Genomic DNA, 7,441 nt, shown 5'->3' on the forward strand with positions numbered 1-7,441 from the left:
TTAAAATCCTCCCAGAGCACAAAGAATATATACGTATGTGAACAAAGAAACAACATTTCCCACTATTTATGGAGGGAAAAATGATTTCTTTTAAAAGTAATGCTTATTGTCTCCTTATCTGGAGAGCTTACTGATTTGATATTTTCCTAAACTTATTTTAAAAGGATGTTGAAAAGGATTCTTTGTTCTAGTCTTTGAATGAAAATTACATATCCACAGAGTCTAACTACAGTGTATCTTGAACCATGATACAATGATGTTTTTATGATATTTACAATAAAATAAGAAGTTTAGAATGTTTGATTAATCCTTGTGGGCTTTCATAATCCATTTTCTCACCTGTATGTGTTCCCAGAGTCTGCAAATCCTTTAATCCATTCATCAGACTTGCCTATAAATGTCAAAGTTGGGACTCAGTGAGGTCTGACTATTCTAGAAGGTAACTGAGTATTTGCCTCTTGGCCTGAAAAACAAACTTGCTTTTTGCAGTGGGTGACCTGTAGCTCCTTCATCTCAGGCTAGAGTGCCTGCCAGCGATTTGCTTCATCTGTTTTTGAGAAATGATCCGACTTAAGAGTTGATCTCTATCTGAAACTGGTAAGAGAACCAAAGGGTTTATCAGTTATGAAAATTGATAAAAATTGATTTCACATTATGAAAATTCTCCTGAATCTTTATTTTGAGCGTGAAGAGCAAGCAGGCAGCTGGTAGTCATTTGGAACCTGGTGCCAGGCCCTGCCAGGATACTCTGAAGGAGTGACCTGCAATCAGCTGGTAGAGAAATGAAGGAATTAGAACCAGGCTCCTGATAAAGCACAATGTCACCAAAGTTGCAAAACTAAGTACGTCTCATCTGTGCTGAGAAATTACCAGGATACACTGGATATGTATTTAGTCTAGGAATCTGTAGTTCACATGAAAAAAGAACATGGAAAGGGCTATTATTAGCCTTTAGGAAGGAAGTTTCAGGGTTATCTCGGTGGTTGCCGCTTACTTTGATTCTCATTGTTTTTAGGCAGGTGTCTGGCCCCTTCTTGCCAGGCTGGCTGGCATTTTGTCTTATTCTTTTTAATTGGGAAACACATTTGAACATCTGCAAGTCATTTGTAACCAAGCGATCAGCATCAGGTTTCCATGTATCTTCTGCCATTCTTTAACCCACAACAAATACATTGATTTACCGTGACAAACTTGCAAAAAGTTTCTCCCTTTGGCAGTGATTTACAACAAGTTCTACTAACAAAATGCATTCTTGCTGCTCTCAGCTTGAGGGGGGGAGAAAAAGTTCTTCTCCATTTTGCTGTCCCATAGGGTATGGCTCAAGTAGGGACCCAAAGAGTTATTTTAACAGGAATAAGCAGTAACGATTTGCCTAATAAGAGAAATCACTTTTCAGTGGCCTTCAGTTTATGGTTTATTATGTTGTTACTTATGTTTTTCACTACTTTGTAAAAAAGCACAAAACTTTGGTTTTTTTCATTCTAATAACTTACACAATTTCTCTTTAGTGTGTGTCTAACCAACTTTGTGGTTTTGGACCGAAAATAAACAAATCAAGTCAGATAAAATGGTAGAAACAAGATGCCTCTTTCAAAACAGCCCATTGGGAAGAGCAGACATGGAGGCTGAAGCGCTCACCACGCTGGGCAATTTTCTTTGAAGCATCTCTCTTCAGACAACCTGTATTCAAGTGTGTCATGCTTTTCAATGTAGTTCTAGAGTTAAAGGTCACAGCAGATGAGAAAAAAAAGTAAATGGAAAATACACACTACTATATATAAAATAGATAACTAATAAGGGCCTACTGTATAGCACAGGGAACCCTACCCAATACTCTGTAATGACCTATACAGGAAAAGAATATAAAAAAGAGTGGATATATGTATATGTATAACTGATTCACTTTGCTGTACACCTGAAACTAACACAATATTATAAATCAATTATACTCAAAAAAATTTTTTTTAATAAATTAAAAAAAAAGGTAACAGGGAAGGAAAACACTGACAAGTAAGTAATTATAGCTGAAGCCGAGCCAGAAAGACAGGAACTGTGAAGTTCTTTGCAAGGGAGTGAACCAAGAAGCTTCAAGTATTGGAGGTGATATGTCTTTTTATACAGGGTCTTGAAAAGATCAAGCATTAAGCGATGAGAAAAACAAAAAGGGGGATAAAGAAAACACTTAAATCCAAGATGAAGTTTGGGCAAAGTAAATCAATGGCTAATGTCCGGAATAATGAGAAGGACTCATTAAACTCTGAATGCGAGGAGGGAGGGGACCCGGTGCTGGGGTGGGATGGCAAGGCATCCAAGCTGAGACACGGGAACCAGGTGGTCCAAGCCTAGAGGCAACAGGAAGCTGGGGATCTACATGTGGGTTTAGATGGGAATGTAAACCCAGAGGCCCAAGTTCTTAGTCATCTTAGCACCTCTGATATGCCCCCAAAGACTTTATTTTTTGCTAAATGATTTCATCTATTGCTTTCAGGGCCTCTAAAGTGGATTAATGTTCTTACCTGCCTCCATCTTCCTTTCCCATTTGGCTTTAAGTAAAGAGAAAGGCAGGACAGTAAAAAGGGGGTCCCAAGTCCAGATCATGAATATCCTTTGAAACCTCCCATGAAAAAGAACATATTTAGGACAACTAGCCTGCTTAATCTCTCGAATGTTTGACTACACTATAACTGAATTTGCCATGTGTTGAAAGGATGTGATTAATATCTCACCTCAATTTCCTGGTTATCCTAACTGCAAATAAACAGAGTCACACTGCTGATATTAACTTTAGAGATCTTTCTTGGAGGACAGTAAGTATACGATTTTCAAGTGCCCTGAACTAAACTGGAGCTTTGCAAATACTTATGATGAGAAATTGTCATTTTTAATTGCTCCAAGCATATGATGGCAAAAAACTAATCATGTGCATGTAAGGCCCAAAATTCATGAGTTAAATTATAAAAATACTTTCTCCCTCTCTGTCTCACTATATCAATATCTTTATCTACGTATATATAATTAAACCAAACTTTATTTTTCCAGTTGATTGGACCACACCAATAGTATTATAAAAAATTCCAGCCAAGAAATAGTCAGTCACAGCATTTTTGTTAATAATTCCAAATGTTCCTACTCAAGGGAGGAAAGAATGCTTTCTAGCCATAAATCTTTCTACTGTACAGTGAAGCTGCAATTGTTCCTTTTGTCATGATAGTACCAAATGCAAGGAGGAGTCTGATTTCATCCATCTTGACAAAATAAAGGTGCTATTTCTACTTTTCTATTTTTTTCAGTTGGTCGGAGCTATCTGTAGGGGTGTGAAAAAATCATATAGAGGCGCCATGATTTCTAATGGTCTCACCTACTATTGAAAAACGTGTGGACCACCCCCAAGCTCTTAGAACCGAATGAACAAGGGCTCTTTGGATATGTCACTGACATTTATTGCTTGTCTGTGGTTTCTAAAAGAGAGGAAGTGTGAGGATTAGAGAAGATTTGTAAACTATATGTTACAGGAATCCATTTGGAGTCTCCTATCTGAATGCTAGAACTAATGCAACGTTTTTCTATGGGGCAGATTTTTATAGCATTAAACATTATACATCAAGAATTATTCTGACCTCCTCTGATTTCTCAGTTCATTTCCAGTTTCTCTGTTTAGGTACAAGGAAAGATAGCAGATGGTGTCCACATGTAGTGTGTGAAAATTTCTGCAACCAAACCAGTCAAGAATCACCTTCTGTCGGTTCCATCAAAAGGTCATTAACCAAATTTCATTCTTACCTGAGCCAGGATTTGCTTATCTTTGCTTATGATTCTGGCCAAACTGAAACCTCGATTGTGCTACCCAGGCTCATCAGAGGTCAAAGCTAAATTCCAATTCTTGCCCACTGGTTGTTGATTGAATAATTAGGCACAAATTCACCCCTGCCAAGATTCCGGGGACGAAGAGGAGAAGAGAGCATAGGAGGAAAAGTAGAAGAGGAAATGGTTATGAAACTTCCTTTCAACTTTAAGTCATTGACACCTGGTTCTGGAAGAAATATTGAGGAAATGATGTGAACGTTCCTTTGTAGTAAGAGGTAGTGATAGGTTTCATCAGGGCTGCCCAGGGGTGGGGAGACCACTTGCCTGGGGATGGCTTTCCACCTTCTCCTCCCCTGACCAATTCCTCTCATCTCAAAACTCAGCAGGACCTCAGACTTGTGTGCTCTTATAGCACTTTGTATCACTTTCAGGTTTCAATTCCTATCACATGTAAACAGTTGACTATGAGAGGGCCTGTCTGCCCTATAAAACTGTAAGCTCACTGCGTAGGGAGCATGCTTTGTTCAAAGCTGGGTTTCCTGCAGTAAAAAGCACAGAACTCTGCACGTGCTAAATGCAAAAAAAAGAAGGAAAAAAATTCCCCATTCAGTGAGAACGGGGAAAACAGAGATTTAAGTTGAAAAAATGTTTTCAAATAATCTTAAGAATAATAATAATCAATGAGAACATCTTTTTACCAAGATCTCCAAATTTAGTACAAGAGGCAGGCACCAAAATCACAGCACCTCTGTCTGTGTTTCTTTAAAGCCAGTTGGTTATGAGTATTTTCTTTGCAACATTACACATTTCCTCCCTCTTCACACATGGATTCTTTAAAAAAGCTTTTTATTTTGATATAATTTGTGACTTAATGAAAAGTTGCAAATATGGTCCAAAGACCCTCTATACACCCTTTACCAAGAATATCACTTATTGCCCACATTTTACCCTATTTGCTTTATCATTTGTGACCCCCGCCCCGTTCCATCTCTCAGGAGGGATCTTCTGAGAGTGAAGGACAGACACGTCACGGCGAGTCCTAAATATGTCAGCGTATGTTTTCTAAGAACAAGTAAAGTCTCTTACACGTGCCCTCCTTGTACACAACACAGTTATCCAAACTAGGAAATGTAACATTGGTGTAATCATACTATTGGATCCACCGTCCATATACAAATTATATCAATTGACCTGATAATGTGTACCTTTTTCTCTGTCCTGGATCCAACTCAGAGTAGTGAATTCCACTTAGCTGTCATGTCTCTTTAGTCTCCTTTTTCTGGAACCATCCCTCACTCTGTCTTTGTTTTCATGACCTTGCCATTTTCGAAGAGTACAGGCCAGTTATTTTGTAAACCACCTCTCAGTGTATGTTTATGTAATGTTTCCTTATGAATAGGTTCAAGTTATGAATTTTTGGTGGTAATACTACAAAAGTGACGTTGTCTCCTTCTTAGTGCATCATATGAAGAGACACGTGATGTCCATGGTCCCATGCTTGGTGATGTTAACTTGGGTTACTTGGTCATGGTGACGGCTGCCAGGTTTCTCCTGTAGCTTCTCAGAGGTCTTAATCACATAATGTAAAATTTTAAGTTGTAGCCAAGGGAATCAACAATTATGAAGGATAGCTGGAAAGATAAGTGAGCCACTTCATCCTTGTAGATGCTCTAAAGTTAACACTCTAAGACATCCCTAAGAAAGCCACGTACCTGGGCCAAAATAGGCTGGGTGTGTATAGAATTGCTTCACCTGATCCCGTTTGGTTTTGTGTCACTGGGCTCTATACTATAATAAAGAATTTGTCTGGTCTTTATCCTGGGTTCCTGACACCCTTGGAATTTCTCAAGGGATAGGAGTGTCTTTGCTATTCATGACTCCCTTGGTTCCCTGAGTTCATGCTAATGAGGTGTTTCAGGGTGAGGACCAACCATGTGATGAGAGAGGGTTGGGGTTTTGGGTAGCCTGACCTCCAGGGAGGGAAGTGGGGATAGAGATTGAGTTCCATGCCTATGTAATGAAATCTTAATTAAAACTCTGGACCTTGCTGAGCTTCCTAGTTGGTGATACATCAATGTACCAGGAGGGTGATGCACCCAGTTCCACAAGGAGAGGGCACGGGAGCTCTGTGTTCAAGGTCCTCTCAGATCTTTTCCCGTGAGCGTCTTCATTTAGCTGGTCCTGATGTGTATTCTTTATAACAAAATGGTAGAGCTTTTCTGACTCCTGAGTGCTATCCTAGTGAATTATTTCCTAGGTCATGGAAATCCCCTGGATCTGGAGCCAGTTGGACAAAAGTGCAGGTGGCTTGGGGATACTGCTGCAGGCTGGCACCTGAAGTGAGGGCAGTCATCTGTGCACTGTGCCTTTCCTTGTGGGTCTGTGCTAACTCCTGGTGGTTGTTGCCAGAAATGAATCACAATATAGCAGTTGGTGTTAGAAGAGGCTCTTATAGAAGGACTTTACATAAGTTGATAATGATACTTGAATTTGACAACAAAGTTTCAGTTAGGAATGTACACATATGTGTACATAAAATGAATTATGCACATACAAGTAAATATGGATGACAATTTTAATCCACCAATGAAAGTTTAAATAAAAAACCAAAGTTGAAACTTTACATGAAAAAAATTAAATTATTACATAATGGTTCCATTTCTCTTTAATTCTTTAGTACAAATACTGATCCAAGGTCACAATAAAAAATTCTGATCTTCCATGTTTACTTTTTAATGAACTTCCAAACATTTACTTAAATAAAATGTACAGTTGGTATTGCTATTTTATTTGAGAAAAATGCTAAGTGTTTGGTAGGAATTGTTCTAAGGAGTTTGATGTGCAAGTTTATTCAACCATGGTTTTCTTCAGCCAGACTGTACTCACGCATGCTAGGTAATAATGTGAGTCCTACCATCTGAGAACGCTTTTCTGTGGAGGAATGAAGTGAGCCCTTCCACACAGGATTTTCTTCTTTTAGGTAAATATATGAGGATTTACAAATTGTTCAAAGATTTCTAGGGAAGGAAAGAACTCAAGAGGTCGAACGTTTGTTGCCATATCTTAGGTAAGGATTATACTCAAATCATCTCAGGAAGATCTCAGCTTACCGTTAAAATAAAAAGTGTAGTGCGATCTAGAATTACTCACCATCCCTCTGTTGCTCAGCTCTTGTGGCTGACCAAGTAAACAAGAACTGGATTCCTTCTTCAGACTTCTCTCTGGCCAAAGGCAGCAACAGGCAGGGACACAGCAGGACTCAGCCTTGACTAGTCACTGTTCAGGGGAGAGATTCTCTTGAACACATCCTTTCCATAGGGAGGTATTTGCTGAGACCATCCAGGGGGTTCTAGAGCTGAGGCAGTGTGGGGCAGTATCTGATTTTATAATCTGAGTCCCACCTCTCCTCATGAGCATGCTGACCTGGATATGCTTGGTGAACTGGTCAAGTAATAAACTGAACATCCTTGACCTGCTCTGTGAAAACTGAGTGGTGGTCTGGAATAGAGAGAGATTTTTCTAGCTATTTTGTGGGGGAAGGAAAAGAGAAAGTATTGAATACCTACTCTGTGCCAGGAATAGTCATCTCATTTAATTCTTAACCCAAGCTCGTGAAGTAGATTTCTTCAATTCCTTC

Source organism: Pseudorca crassidens, chromosome 1 (assembly GCF_039906515.1).
Source record: "Pseudorca crassidens isolate mPseCra1 chromosome 1, mPseCra1.hap1, whole genome shotgun sequence".
Classification (NCBI taxonomy): domain Eukaryota; kingdom Metazoa; phylum Chordata; class Mammalia; order Artiodactyla; family Delphinidae; genus Pseudorca; species Pseudorca crassidens.